The sequence below is a fragment of the Sander lucioperca genome, chromosome 4 (assembly GCF_008315115.2).
Source record: "Sander lucioperca isolate FBNREF2018 chromosome 4, SLUC_FBN_1.2, whole genome shotgun sequence".
Taxonomy (NCBI): domain Eukaryota; kingdom Metazoa; phylum Chordata; class Actinopteri; order Perciformes; family Percidae; genus Sander; species Sander lucioperca.
The window spans coordinates 38,175,200-38,191,430 of NC_050176.1; the positions used below are offsets into that span (position 1 = coordinate 38,175,200).

The 16,231-nt window shown below is 41.0% G+C and overlaps 1 long non-coding RNA gene across 1 annotated transcript; it reads right to left on the reverse strand.

Moving 5' to 3' along the window:
- Positions 1-2,757: 2,757 nt before the first annotated feature.
- LOC118494834 lies at positions 2,758-16,009 on the reverse strand. The gene is made up of 3 exons (XR_004897040.1): positions 15,999-16,009; positions 14,648-14,653; positions 2,758-2,809 (listed from the first exon to the last, which is right to left on the reverse strand). It is a non-coding gene; the product is annotated as an uncharacterized LOC118494834 (long non-coding RNA).
- Positions 16,010-16,231: the final 222 nt, after the last annotated feature.

Below are 16,231 nucleotides of genomic sequence, written 5' to 3' on the forward strand. Positions count from 1 at the left end.
TGTTTCTAAGAGTTGCGTGACCAGAGACGTAACAAACCCCAGGTAAATATTGGATATGTATTTGAAAGATGGACACAGCTTAGAGCTCAAAAGGACGCAGAGTTGGCTAATTTCCTCCTGAACAGGTAAGCATTAGCTTCAGGCTAATTTATCACGGCTACAAGGGACGGACATTTTATGTCATTTCAACATTTGTGAAATCACATTGAATTATATAGCGAAAGTACTCAATTTGGTTACTCGCAAAAACAATTGAGACAGCCAGTAAAGTGATCCTGACTGGTCCTGGCTAACGCCGCCATGCTAACCCTGCTAACTGCTAACGTTACCAGAGGACCAGGCAAGCGGCTGTTTACAACATGTAGCCTGTTCAGCGGCCGTAGCCGACAACGGTGAGTTATTTTAAGCCAAGAGAGGGGGGCTGTAAATCGGAACGAGAGGACTGTGAGTTTGTAGTGTGTTTAGCGATTGTTGCCATAATTCTAAGCCATTAAAGTGTGTATTTCAGTCGGGTGGAGAGGATGGCAAGGTAGTGTTATTTTTAGCGGTTCCTACTGTAATTCGAAGCCGATGAAGTGTGTCTGTCAGTTGGGTGTAGAGGACAGCGAGGTTGTTGTGTTTTTAGCGGTTCCTACTGTATTTCTAAGCCGAAAAAGTGCGTCTGTCAGTTGAGTACAGAGCTCCGTGTGAGCATGGGCTTTTATGACTGTCAACATAGCCAGCATCTAACGTTAGCTACTCCGCTGTGCTGTGGAGTAATGTCTGGCTATGTGAGACAAGCGTCTAGCAACATTGTTGTGGATGCTGCGTTCTCAGCCTGGCAACCTCCGTGAACTTCGAGTCTGGGGAGGAGGGGGCGGGGGACACGACTCTCTCCAGTATTTTGAATTTGTACTGCAGTAACTATTTTAATAGCTGTCAGTATTACAGGAAGAAGAATTATCACCAAGAAAGTCATAAAAAATAATTTCCAGGCACTTAAAGTTGGTTACAAAATAGGGCAAGACATTAAAAATACACCAACGTGTGTAGGCTTGAGCCTTACTCAGGGTGTAGTGAAACAAAGGGAACATCAAAGTGATCTCTGGATTGTAGTTTAAAACCCTTACAGCCAACTTTAGAAAATGTCGGGTTTTAGTCGGGCTCGAGTGCATAAATAACGTTATAGTTAATGGGTACGGGCACAGAGAGAACAAGCTCTGATAGCTCGGTTAGCAACGATTAGCCCCGGTTAGTGGTTAGCTCCAGTTAACTCCAAATATAGACCAGCTCAAGCAAAAAACACTGTTGCGGAGAGGGTGAACAACCAGACTGATAAATGACGTTTGGGGAGCTTTCACAACGGGGTGGTCACAGCGTTTCTACAGTTTATCAGTCCAGTAAATCCCACTGGAAGCCACAAGCAGCGTGCTACTACTACCATAAGCCTGGCTCTTAACCTGAAGTGTTGACACCGTGACATGCACGCGGCGCGCGTCTTCACGAGGGAGAGGGTCTGTGTGCACTGTAAAATACATCATTGATTGGAGAAGAAATGTAACTTGGATTTTATCTATCTGGCCGGGTATAAATCTACCTGCGCGGGGTGCCCAAGTAGAACCTAAGTATGGGAAATACTGAAGTTTGTGCACACACAATACAATTGTGTCCAGCACCCTGATTTTTGGTTGCTGTCTGGCTCTTTCCCAGCTCCAGGTTAATCTCTAGTTTAGGCAAGGTGTATCTTTAGCGCCAAGATTTATTTTTACACTTTGTGGCAGTGGTCACTTAGGTCAACATCCTGAATGTTCTGAATTGGCTCCACAGTCTGTTGTTAAAGCAAAGTCTACAATTTTCTTATGACTATATAAAAAAAAAATCTTCTGTTTTAACACCTTCAGAATAGCTAGTTACAAATTAAATTGCTTGCTAAATGTAAAATGCTGCAGTGCTCCCTGCATGTGCCCCATGTCCTCTTATTCTCAGCTTCTCAGCCATTTCTTGTTTTTAGATTTCATCACCCCATAGTGTTACGTTGTCATGTGAATTTGGACATGGCATATTTATTTTCTATTTTCACAATTAGAGAACAAGTGCTACATGGTTTATGAAGGCATTACACACTTTTGAAATATCTATGTTTTTCTACCTCAACAAAATCTTCATGGGGTTTGCGACATCCCAAGGTTGACACACTCTGTTGTGCTCTCTGTTTCTAGCATCTGACACAAATTGTGTAAAAATGGTATAGTAGTTGTGGTATCAAACATACGCTGATTAGTGGTTAGCAGGTTTGCTGAAATGAGCTTGAAACTGATTTGAGTTCCCATTGCCTTCATGGTGTTTTTATTTTAAGATGATGATGATACAATGGGCACAACCACACACACATGCCCTTTATTACAGCCCCGTGGAGAGGTTAGTGACTCTTCACACATGCATGCAGTGGAGCACAGTAGTATCCAACAGAGCGATCATTCACCTCTCACTCACATACACACACACTCCTTGTGTGTCCTGATTCTTGATTCTTTCTCGACTACATCTGCCAAATTAGAGCTACATCATGTACACACCTGCCGACACACATTACTGACGAAGAAGAATATGATGTCTATGATTCATATGGTCGTCACACATTATTCTGGCTTATCGGATGTACAGTGCTGGAGTAAAGCCTGAGAAGTGCTGGATGTCCCTCCTCTTCTGCTATCTCCACTATCTTTTTTGCAAGGAGACCATCACTACATCCGGAGCTTACCACCGCTGTGACGTTGTGTAGTGATTGTTTAAGGAAATACAAACAAGGCCAGAGAGGTTTTCCCCTATCCTAGAATAGATGAACTCCAGTGCTGATACAGTGCTGTGGAGATAGCCTGGCCAAGAAAGCACACCTATGTCCTACAATTCTATCAGACCTCTACCGCTGTACCATTGAGAGCATACTCACAAACTGCATCTCTGTATGGTACCGCAACGGCAATGCTGCCGATCGCAAGGCACTACAAAGAGTAGTGAAATCTGCCCAAAGGACTATTGGCGCCCAACTCCCCTCCGTCCACAACACATATCATAAACGCTGTACAAACAAAGCCAAAACCATTGTCAAGGATGCCACCCACCCAAACCATAGTCTTTTCACCCTACTTCCATCCGGCAGGGAATACAGGCGCCTGCACTCCCGCACCAGCAGGCTCAGGTACAGCTTCTTTCCAGAGTCTGTAACTCTGCTGAACAAAACTTCACCTCCTGTCTAGCACTGTTCACTTTTTACTTCTGCATTGTTTATCTGTTTACATTTACTCCTGCACTGTTTCATCAATGCCCTTGCACTGCTAACATATGTATATGAGATATGTATATCACATGTATATAGTACATTATTTATATAGAATGTCTATTTATACTCTGTACATAACCTTCTATACTCCTTATCTGTCACTGTAGACATGTAATCTGGAAAACCTGTATTTATCTCACTATACACTGTTGTACATAATTAATCTCTATCGTCTACATAACTGCACAGAATACTGTACTCAACCTACACAAAAGATACAGTATTGTACAGCCAAGTATCGATCTTTATTATATAAATTGCACATGAGAACGTAACTTTTTGGCTAACTTTTTGAAATGAAATTAGTTAAACCTATTTTGACAAAGTTTTCCTTTGGGGACATCATTTGAAGTTGGAAAAAAGTAATTGCAATATATCGCAGAATATCGCAATATGTTTAAAATCACAATATTGCATTGTGATAATATCGTATCGTGGGGCCTCTGGTGATTCCCACCCCTAAAAAGCATTTGGTAAAAGTACACATGAGTGAGGTTGAGAGAAAGACTAATACTACAAAGTAAAGGAAGATTAGAGGCAACGAGTAGAGAGAGGATATCCTCATCTTTGCTTAGCAAAAACCGGTAAGAGAGAGTGAAATATTACAGAATGAGAAAAATAAAGAGCCAGAGGAGTAGTACCATTCTACCTTTGCTCAGCAAACACAGAACTGTAGCTCAGGGGTTTCAGGAAGAGAGGGATGGAGAGGCAGTGAAAGAGAGATAAATGGAGGAGAGCAAGATAAAACAATAAAGCACAGGTGAACAGGAAGAGGGAGATGTTTAAGGACAGAATGAGAAATCAGTGTGTGAGGGGAGACAGAGTGACAGTGCCGAGGGCTTGTTGAACAGCCTCCTTTTATGCAGAGGCACGGCTGACTGACAGACAGCTCTGATATGGAGCATTAACACACACACACACACACACACACACACACACACACACACACACACACACACACACACACACACACACACACACACACACACAACTAGTGATAGGGTGTATTACATATTACAAGCTGTTAAGTCTGCAGTCAGAGTAGATGTTTATTCATCACAAGCACAGGAGGAGAATGTCAGAGCATACCTTCTGCTTAGCACGCACGCACACACACACACACACACACACACACACACACACACACACACACACACACACACACACACACACACAGTGGTTGTGTGAATATGGTTGATGTACATGTATATGGGGTTATAGCGGGAGGCAGAAAGGGCACATTAGTAGTAAGCAATTACATTTCTTCTTTAAAGAATAAGTCGGGTTTATCTATTAGATCGTGATAACATTGAACTCACCAAGTCAATTTCTGAGATCTGGGAATGTGGCAACATTGAAAAAAAAAAAGAAAGTATGATGGGTTAAGAAACATGGGCAGTCAGATGATCAGACAGGTTGTAAACAAACTAGGGTTAGCCAAACTCATGTTGAAGAGAAAAAGAAGGCAAACGCTAAAAGCATTATCCAATGGGATTATTACCAACACTTACAACGCTCACTTTCAGTTTTATCTCCAAATAAAGCGCTTCAGATTATGTAGCTCAACTGCTGGATTGCTCAAATCCTGCTAGAACTCTGGCTCAGTGGAGTGAGGGAGCAAAGATGGTCAGAGGCGTGCCCTCGTAGCTACGTACTCAGTGAAACGGAGGGTCAGGGCACACAGGGGAGACTGACTGACCACCACTCAGTATGGATAGAGATATAGAGCTGGTAGTCAGAGCTAACCAGCCATGAGCAGCTACTGTCAGACTATATGTGGCTCTGTGGGAAAGACAGGGAGTCAAAAAGAGCTTTGACAGTCACAAAAAGCACATTTACGTCCATTTGAGAGAACCTGTGGCACACCGTTAATAACTGCCAGGAGTTCAGACATGATCAACTGTATCAAAGGCTATGACAAAGGGATCGAGAATGGAAAGATGAACAATATATGTACTGCAATGTGCTCCGTGATAACTGGTGCAGATAAAATAAATAAGTTGTCCACAGCTCTCGACTTTTTGACATCTACAGTGTAGGCTCACGTTGCCAGACCTTCCTCCACAGCACTTTAAAGGAGGGTCCGGCGAGTCCGCACAGCATTCCGGGACGGGAGAAAAACCTGCTCTAGTTTATTGGCATTTATTTAAACCAATCACAATTGTCTTGGGCGGTGCAAAATAGCCTCGGGAAGGAACTTGTTTTGGTGGAACATGTGTACATTCAAAAGTAGTTTTAGTCCAGCTAGCTGTCTGGATTTACCCTGCAGAGATCTGAGGAGCAGTTAACCATAGTCTTCATAAATCCACCGGAGGTTAGAATGCCAACACAGAATTTCCAGCTGAACAGCACCTGAACAATCCTGGAAGTGGAACATCGTAGATACAGACTCTACAGTATGAACCTTACTACTAAACACATCAGCAGGGAAATGCATTAATAGACAATGAACCCTGGGCTGGCTGCATGAACGAGTTTCTATGCATTATGATATAACAATTGTCCAACAGCAGCAATTGTTTTTTAAAGATAATTTTTTGGGCATTTTTGGCCTTTATTCAACAGTACAGCTGAAGACAGGAAAGGGGAGAGAGAGAGTGGAGAAATGACATGTAGCAAAGGGCCGCGGGTCAGACTTGAACCCGGGCTGCTGCGGTAAGGACTGAGCCTTAGTAAGTTGGGCGTGCGCTTAACCAGCTGAGCTACCAGGGCTCCCCCAACAGCAACAATTCTAACTTGATGCTTCCACCACACATGCGTTTTTTTTAATACTGGAAGGTAAAGATGTGGTGGCATTATTTTCATTCAATTTGACTATATTCCAGAACACTGACTTGGCCACTCTGAGTACAGTTGGGAAGTTACAAGTCAGCTGTAACTCAGTTTTAATAGTACTTTTCCTGCCAGGTCAGCAGTAAACCAGAACCTCGGTCTGTCTTGTAATGTAATGTAATGTCTTGGTGTAATTAAGTTAAAGAAAACACCATACATTGTAAAAAAAAAAAAAGTTCAGCTTGCAAATATATATGACTCCTATTTTCACAGAATTAGTATCATCTGGGGACCTCGTATGACCTCCGCCCAGAGTTTCGTGTGGCATTTTTTTTTTATTTAACATTTATTTTACCAGGGAAAAATCACATTGAGATTAAAATCTCTTTTACAAGTGAGCCCTGGCCAAGAAGGCAGCACATAAAAATACATTTAACATACAATAAATAACAGACAGGGATGGACAGCAATAATAAATAAGAAAATAAAAACAGAAAATCACATTTTAAAAACAAGCGCAAACATGTTGATATATTTGATGTAGGCGGGACTTGAATTCAGTATGTGAAAATAAAACCTGCAATTTTAGCTGATTTTGTAACTCATTCCATGAAGTTGGAGCACTGTAACAAAAAGCACTTTTTCCAAATTTTGTTTTAGTTTGTGGAACATCATACAGTATGTATCTACTTGATCTTAGATTATGTTCAGATCTACTAGATGTTAAGAGTGTAGTTAAATATGAAGGAGTGTGTCCCGTTATTGATTTGTACACAAAGGTCAACCAATGTTTGTTTCTCGAATTTACTGACATATCTGTAGGCTACCGTGAGAGTTGGCTACACGGAGGCGCGCGGAGGAGGCCGCCACACCACACTTGGTTTGGGGCTCTGTATCTTTTTGGGCCAGGCCCAGTAAAGGTTACCAGAGGCGCATACCCTATCCCCGCTGCGACGAAGGTCTCCAGTCGGACAGTGGTCCAGAGTAGGTTGGCCATGAATGGTGGCGTCCGCAGCCCCCCGGAAAACCATCCGTCTTTGAACCCGCCAAATCACAGACATGTCGATTCGCACAGGACTAATATTATCACAGGACCTCTACGTTCAGCAAAATATGGAAGGTCATTTGCGGTGGAATTTTTACTTGACAAAATACAGACATGGCCAATTCGCACAGGATTACGATCACAGACAACCTCCGTAATTATTACAAATAACTAGAGGTCACCAGGTAATACTTAAACAGTGTGAGTAGGGCTACACTAGGTAATGTTATAAATATGGTTAAAAAGATATTTAAAAAAAGGTTAAAAAAAGTAGTGTAATAAATAAATTTAAAAGACACAGATGTATAGTTGTAAATATTTTGTTTTATTTTAAAGAGTTCAAGGTTTTAAGATGAAGTGGTATTCAAGAAATAAGAGTAATACTGGTCGTTCATTGGTTAAGGTGGGTTGGATCACAGGTATGTGCAGGGTGCGATTTTTGAAAAAAGCAGATGGGGGGAGGGGAATGTGTTTTGATAATGCACAACAAAACAAGACATGCAAGGATTAAATCACCCTTTCCAATACCATGGATATAGCGCCACTCGACCAGGTATGCCAAACACTTCAATATCCAATGGAAAATAATCTCAAAATGAAATAGCACAACGTGGTGTCAACATAAAATACAGCGCTTTCAAGCCGGAGAGCGGAGTTCACTATGCGGCAAAACCCAAACGCTCGTTCATTCCTCGAGAGTGTTTTAATCCGAATCCGATCTTTTTCCTAAACTTAAGTAGTCATTTTGGTGCCTAAACTTAACTGTCAGCGCCGCATGACGCTCACTGTTTCTGGCTAAACTCCACTATCACGGCCCCTGAAAGGACTGTCATCTGGCGGTGCCTGTAGCCAGCTCACAGTCACCTATTGGCGGCTAAACAACTGCTGTTGGTAGCCGGCTTCCCGGAGCTCTGTAGCGGCTAAATACAACCAGCAACTGCTGCTGGGATTTTATCCTTCTATCGCACTATAGACTGTTCACGTTACAGGTAGGTATAATATGGTATATTGGTGAAGTAGATGATCAATTTGAGGGGGTACATTTTTGATAAAAATATTTCAGCAGAGGCAGGGATATATAGACTAGAAAGGGGGAAATCCCACGCATTCCCCCCAGCAAAATCACACCCTGGGTATGTGGAGAAGGTAAAAAAGGTAAGAAAGCAAAGATTCTGTAAAGTTTGTACAAATAAGTATGTAGTTGTTGTCTTAGATTATCTATTTGACAGTTTCCACCCCAATACTCAGTATACAATTTTCTGCAAGTAGCTGGAGATATTGCTACTCAAAGTTTGTCAAACGGTTGTTCACGTATGTTGCTAGCACACTAGCCAACGAAGTGTATTTTGTTAGCATTCATTAGTAAAGGGAATTGACTCTTTGCCAATGTAGCTAATCCAGCTAAAGCTAATGGCTTCAGTTCAGTGGGGTTATTATAGAGACCACACCATTTTCGGACACCTGCTTGCCATCCCCTTCTTAATTGGAGACGAAGAGACTGGTAAAAGCTGCAGATTGGACTCTTAACCAAAGAATTCTTAACCACGGTACCACACTTTACTTTAGTGCTCTCTTTAGTGATGTGGAAAAATAGTTGTGGACTTCCCCACTCCTAAGCATCGCGTCTAGCATTCAACGGTATAGAAGTGTGTTGGAAAGTCGAAGGTAAAAGCTTATGTACATAAAAGTTTTGAGGGAAAACTATGAGGTGCATTAGGGCAAGAAACAAGCTCTCAATTATCTGACATTTGCCGCTGGCAGGAGAGAGCTAAAGATGACATTTTTAAAAACACACACACACACACACACACACACACACACACACACACACACACACTTTAAATCTTACATTTTATGTCAATTTTTAATGAATTCAGTGACTATGGTGCCATGTTTTATTCTCAACTGCAGAAACAAAATGTTATGAATTCACTACGGCTCTGATTTGCTCCTCTGACGGGCTTCTGGTAGCAGCTAGAGCTGTCAATCTTACTCTATAATACCAATCCAATAATTTGTTTTATTGTTTTGAATATTAAAATTATAGTCAAATATTTAATGCTCAAATTCAGCCTATTCTTAATATTTCCTACACTAATCAGGCTTATGCATTGCTAACGCCACAATCGGCATGTGGTTGTTATATGTTCTGCCCACTAGAAGAGACTTATGGCTTCTTCGCTTTGTTTACATTCATTTTCCACCACGAGCATGCAGCGACAAACACAAATCAACAGATAACTCTGTAATGAGTTATCTAACAAGTGTAGTGAAACAGCTCTGTTGGCTAACGGTGCTCGGTTAGCACAGTGACAGCATGTTAGAAAGCACAGAGCTCTGCACTGTCATAAACGCTAGCTGTTAGCCACTATGCTAACAGCATTGATAACTTTGGCAAACGGTGCTGTCACTACTTTTTAGTGGCTTATTAGCAACCTGTTTCTTGCAGATTGTTACGGTAATATTATTATAAGCTATTAGTTTCCTTGGATTGGGGTGGCACCTAAATCGTGGTTGCAGCTGCTGCTGTTGTCGCCCTGCTCGACGCCCTGCTTGGCCCTGCACTGCTATTACTATTATTACATATAATATAATAATTCTATTATCTTTATTGGTACTATAATTGCTACTGTTCATCATACCAACTGCTATAATTATTATGAATCATATTTCTCCATATCTGTGTATCGGTGTCTCTGTGTCCCAAACGGCAGCGGCAGATGGCGTCCCACAAAGAGTCAGGGTCTGTCCAAAGTTTCTGCCTATTGAAAGGAAGTTTTTCCTCGCCACTGTCGCACTAAATGCTTGCTCTTGGGGGAGGATTGTTGGGTCTTTGTAAATTACAGAGTGTGGTCTAGACCTAATCTATCTGGAAAGTGTCCTGAGATAACTCCTGCTGTGATTTGACACTATAAATAAAATTGAATTAATATATGAAGTCAAAGCTAACTTTCAGCTAACGTTAGCATTTGCTGTCTCCATGAAGCTCCCAGCTGAGCTGCTATAACTCGCTACGCAATTCAGAAACAACAAGCTTATTAATGATAAGATAAGCATTCTATTATTATTATTATTTCTGCAGCCTGTCACTCCCTCTCTCCTACTCGGTCTCTACCATAGCTCCGTGCCCTAAGATCTCACAATGCCTTGTGTTGCTCACTTCTAAATTATTGTTCATCAGACGTGACAAAAGCATTTCATTTTCATATGCGGGTAGGCCAGGGCGAGATTCGCTTATTTATAAAAAATAAACATTTGAATAGTAATTTCAGCTTTCAATTTGTATTGTTTTTTTTAACTATTCCAAGTCACATTGCAGATAAAGTGGTAAGAAAAAATTAATAGAATGGGAGAAATATAGAAATATAAAATGGGGGAAAACACCTATCCCGATCAGCAGCCCCTTCCACTTCGTATCATGATGCATTTTTTGAAGAATTTCAGATTTGCAGTAATGTGTGACATTTTTTTTTTGTATTTTGGCAACTGGAACCCATTGCTGCTTTTCAAGCAAACTGGGTCACCATTTACTCCAAAAAGGTAGTCGTGGTGGTATTTGCTTGTAATGGTTGGTCTATTGTATTGTATTGAATTTTATTCTAGTCTATCCTGTGGTTGACAGGTGTCTTGTTTGGTGACCTGACAATGGTTCTCACTAATGGAGTCTCTCTCTGAGTGTCACCACACACACACACACACACACACACACACACACACACACACACACACACACACACACACACACACACACACACACACAGAGTGCTGCAGAGACGACAAGACTTTTGATTGCACTTCAGTGCTCTGCTGGTATTGCCAAATTGCCACCTTTACCCCCCTCCCCACTTGTCTTTACCTCCCTCTATCTCCTCCTCAGTGTTCGTGTCATCCAAAACAAAACATGGGCAAAGGACAGAAAAGGACACAGCCGAAAAAAAAAACACAAGGGTCAAAACACAACAGCATTTCAGGACCTGACAATTTCATGGTGCTAAAGCCCACTGAAAACCTTACAGCATGCCAAGACAACTGAGAGTAAATCTGCAGTTCAATCATGCAAATGTGTTTAAGTTAATTTGGTCCCCTTTTAGACACTCAAAGACGAATCAAATGGCAAAGTAACCAGCACGTTTTAATATGCAGAGTTGCATTACATTGTTATTGAACACTAAGCAACTACATTTTGTATTAAGTTCTGTTGACCATTTCACTCTAATGTACTCAGATTCATCCTCTCTCCCTCTCCTCTCCCTAGTAAAACAACAAAAGCTGACAATTTTGTCTGGACAGACGAGGAGGTGGAGTTATTTAATCTTTTACTACAGATTTTACTGTTTCGCACAGGATTAAGATCACAGACAACCTCCGTAATTATTAGAAATGACTAGATGTCACCAGGTAATACAAATATCGTTGAATTCCAGCACTGTGAGCATGTTGCAAAGATTCGGTCGAAGATTTGTTGGGAAGTTTATCCAAGTTTTCACCAAGAGGTAATACTTTTATCTGTGTCCTAACATTTTTTTTTTATAAAAAGGTATACATTTATAGCTCTTTATCCGAAATGGGACATAAGATATGTTAAAATTCAGGGTTGGTTAGGATTTCGTCGACTACTGTGGAAGCATGAGGCCAATCCGCACTTTATTCAGTGGCCATAAGGTCTGTTCTCCTGCTAATGTGTCAAGCTTTGGAATATCTGGCGAGACAGAGTGATGAGCCCTCCAGTGGCTTCATGTTGTTTGATTGGACCAGTAATCTACCATGAGGAACACAAGATTTGATAGCAGTTCTTGAATAAATCCAGAGGTTCTACTCATTTTTGTGCAAAGCAACATTCACAACCATGTTGGCCAATCAGTGTAAACAATTGTTTCATTTGCTCAGTTTGTTGTTTTGCTTATGACAAACCAAAACAGTGTTTTGCAGCAAATCCATTCAGAAATGCTTGCAATAGCTTCTGAACATACATAGAGAATTATTACATAAATATCATAGAGCCTCACTGGCGGAGGGAACTGAAGCTTGAATAGAATAAAATCATAAATAGTTGGCAATAACAAGGGTTCACCAGTGTTTACATACTGTAAATACATAGTTCATAAATGTTACATATTTCACAATTATATTTAAATCACTCTGCGGTGGCAGTAATTTGCTCCGGTTTTGTTGTCGCAGCTTCACAAATGTACTTACTGTACATCTCACAAGTCAGTTTTGTCTTTGAAACATCAGCTGAGAATGTGTTGAGCCGAACAGATAGAAGCCAGACCAAATATCAACAGTTTGAATGATGACAATCCACCAGCACAACATATGCTTTGGGGTGGCAGTAGCTCAGTCCGTAGGGAGTTGGGTTGGGAACCAGAGGATCACTAGTTCAAATCCCTGGTACGGACCAAAGTACAGAGTGTGGATTGGTAGCTGGAGATATGCCAATGAGATATGCCAATGTGCTCTTGAGCAAGGCACCGTATCCCCCCCAACTGCTGGGGGCACTGGTCCAGCACTGGCAGCTCACTCACTCTGACATCTCTCCATTTGTGCATGTGTGTGTGTATTTCAGGCCTGTGTGATTTCTAACAAAACAGAGTGTATATTGTAAGTTCCCTACTGGGGATCAATAGAAATTATAAATGATATACTGAATTTAAACAGACTATTTAAATTGTTTTTCAAGAATGAATACAGTGCAATACAGTAAGAAATACCTCTGTCTAACCAGGAGGCATTCATGTTGACATTTGCCAAAGGACTGCTGAAAAGCTGGTCCAATCTCTCACTAAGTAATTTTGGTCTACAGTACGCCCACCCATGGTGCCCGTGAACCAAGCAAATGCCAATTGAGCCTTGTCAGACCATAATGAGTGAAGAGAAATATGCTCTGGGTTATTTGCATTTCTTTAAACCAATCACAATCGTCTTGGGTGGCGTTCAGCGAAGGTGGCTCTGCAAAATAGACTTAGGAAGGAACTTGTTTTGGTGGAAACCCCCCGTAAAAAAACCCCACATATATTATTGAATGAAGTTAACTGGTCACACAAAGTAACGTTATCAAAGGGATTTTGAGAATGTGCAGGATGCCAGGCTTTATCCTGGACATATACTTCCGTTGATCCAGACTACAGCGCATGCCACATTACTACAACATCCAAGGTTCGATGTCAGCCTTGGGACCTATTGCATATCATACTCCTCTCTCTCCCCCGCACTGCCTCTACTTAATCAATACCAACAATGTATCTTTTCAAGTAATGAGACCACCAATTGAAGGCCAACTTTAAAGAGTTGGACAGAATTAAACATTTGTTATTTAAAAATAAATTAAAAACCCAACTAGTCTTCAGCCAGTAGCACTACAGTGCCTTTAAAAAGTATTCACCCCCCGTGGCATTTTTCGTGTTTTTTTGCCTCACAACCTGGAATCAACATGGATTGTTTGAGGATTTGCATCATTTAATTTACAGAACATGCCCACAAATTTGAAGATTTTTTTTTTTTATTTATTTATTTTTTTTTATTGTGAAGCAAAAAACAAATATGACAAAATAACAGAAAAAGTCAATGTGCATAACTATTCACCCCCCTAAAGTCAATACTTTGTAGAGCCACCTTTTGCGGCAATCACAGCTCCAAGTCGCTTTGGATAAGTCTCTAGGAGCTTGCCACATCTTACCACTGGGATTTTTGCCCATTCCTCTTTGCAAAACTGCTCCAGCTCCTTCAAGTTGGATGGTTTGTGCTTGTGAACAGCAATCTTTAAGTCTGACCACAGATTTTCTATTGGATTGAGGTCTGGGCTTTGACTAGGCCATTCCAACACATTTACATGTTTCCCCTTAAACCCCACCTCAGATGTTGCTTTAGCAGTGTGTTTGGGGTCATTGTCCTGCTGGAAGGTGAACCTCCGTCCTAGCCTCAAATCACACACAGAGTGGTACAGGTTTTGCTCAAGAATATCCCTGTATTTGGCACCATCCATCTTTCCCTCAACTCTGACCAGTTTCCCAGTATGATGCTGCCACCACCATGTTTCACTGTGGGGATGGTGTTCTTTGGGTGATGTGATGTGTTGGGTTTGCGCCAGACATAGCGTTTTCTTTGATGGCCGAAAAGTTCAATTTTAGTCTCATCAGACCAGAGCACCTTCCTCCATACATTTTGGGAGTCTCCCACATGCCTTCTCACAAACTCAAAATGTGCCATTTTGTTTTTTGCTGAAAGTAATGGCTTTCTTCTGACCACTCTGCCATGTCTATGGAGCGTACGGCTTATTGTCGTCCCATGTACAGATACTCCAGTCTCTGCTGTGGAACTCTGCAGCTCCTCCAGGGTTACCTTAGGTCTCTGTGCTGCCTTTCTGGTTAATGCCCTCCTTGCCCGGTCCGTGAGTTTTGGTGGGCGGCCGTCTCTTGGCAGGTTTGCTGTTGTGCCATGTTCTTTCCATTTGGTTATGATAGATTTGATGGTGCTTCTGGGGATCATCAAAGATTTGGATATTTTGTTATAACCTAACCCTGACTTGTACTTCTCAACAACATTGTCCCTTACTTGTTTGGAGAGTTCCTTGGTCTTCATGGCAGTGTTTGGTTAGTCATGCCTCTTGCTTAGGTGTTGCAGCCTCTGGGGCCTTTCAAAAAAGGTGTGTATATGTAATGACAGATCATGTGACACTTAGATTGCACACAGGTGGACATCATTTCACTAATTATGTGACTTCTGAAGGTAATTAATTGCACTAGAGCTTTTTATGGGCTTCATAACAAAGCGGGTGAATACATACGCATATGCCAATTTTCAGTTTTTTATTTCTAAAAAAATAGTTTTATGTATATATTTTTCTCATTTCACTTCACTAAGTTAGACTATTGTGTTCTGATCCATCACATAAAATTCAGATTAAAAAAACATTGAACTAAAGGCTGTAATGTAACAAAATAGGTAAAAAGCCAAGGGGGGGTGAATACTTTTGCAAGGCACTGTATATCACATTAGCTTTACAATAATGGAACCCCTTTGGTGTTTTGTCGAGCTGTTTAAATCTACTACATTTTGGGTGATACAGATTTACTCTGAGTCCTCAAATGGAAACGTGAAGTCAGCAAAACCCCTTTATTACATCAGCAGTGAAAAGTATGGAATACAGAACATATAAATGATGGAGATAGAGGCAGAAAGACAGAGATGGCAAACGGAATAGGGTATTAGAGGGGAGGAGGAAGCACAGAAACCGTGAGTGAGAGGTATGGATTATAGATTTCCAAAAGAGGAAAAAAAAAAAAAATATATATATTACTGAAGCCCAGCTGTGCTGCAGCTACAACTTGCTGAGTTAACGCATACAGAATCTAAAATTCATCTATCATCATCATCTAACTAGTCAGTGGATTCCAGTCCAGTACCGTGTATCATCTACAACCTCTGCTCTTTCCATCTCTCTGGATTTGTCTAAACTTTGTCTAATTTGTCGTATTATATGGATTTGGATTATGTGTCTTCGATTCTGTTCTTCATCCTGCCATCAGAGAGAAATGCTGCCAACATGTGCCTCACTATGAATGTGTACGTGTACCTGTGTGTGTGTGTGTGTGTGTGTGTTTAAACTAAGCTCCATTTAGATCATCATGTGCTGAGTCAGCCCTGAGCCAGCAGAACACACACACACACACACACACACACACAAAAACTGAATTTTAGAAAAAAGAGTTTGGAAAATGCGATTTTACAGGACTGGAAATAGATTTTACACAATCCACAACATACATCTTATGTCATTTAATCATTTTTAAAATCTAAAATAATATTGACATTACCTAAAGCAAGTTTACCATTTTATGGTGACACACACACACACACACACACACACTCACACAAAACAAAAAAGTTGAAGTTGAACAATTGTATAAAACTTGCTGGTATGAGACAGGATGTGAATATCGGCCTCCTGTGTCAAAAGCAAAACAGGAATTTACTTTTAAAATACCACTGATTACTGTTTATCAGGGTTCCACTAGTCTGGCATAGCTAGACGTTTGACCTTTTGGCAAAACGCCGGGTTTTAGTGGCTGGCGGAATTTTTCAAGTTTATTTATGCC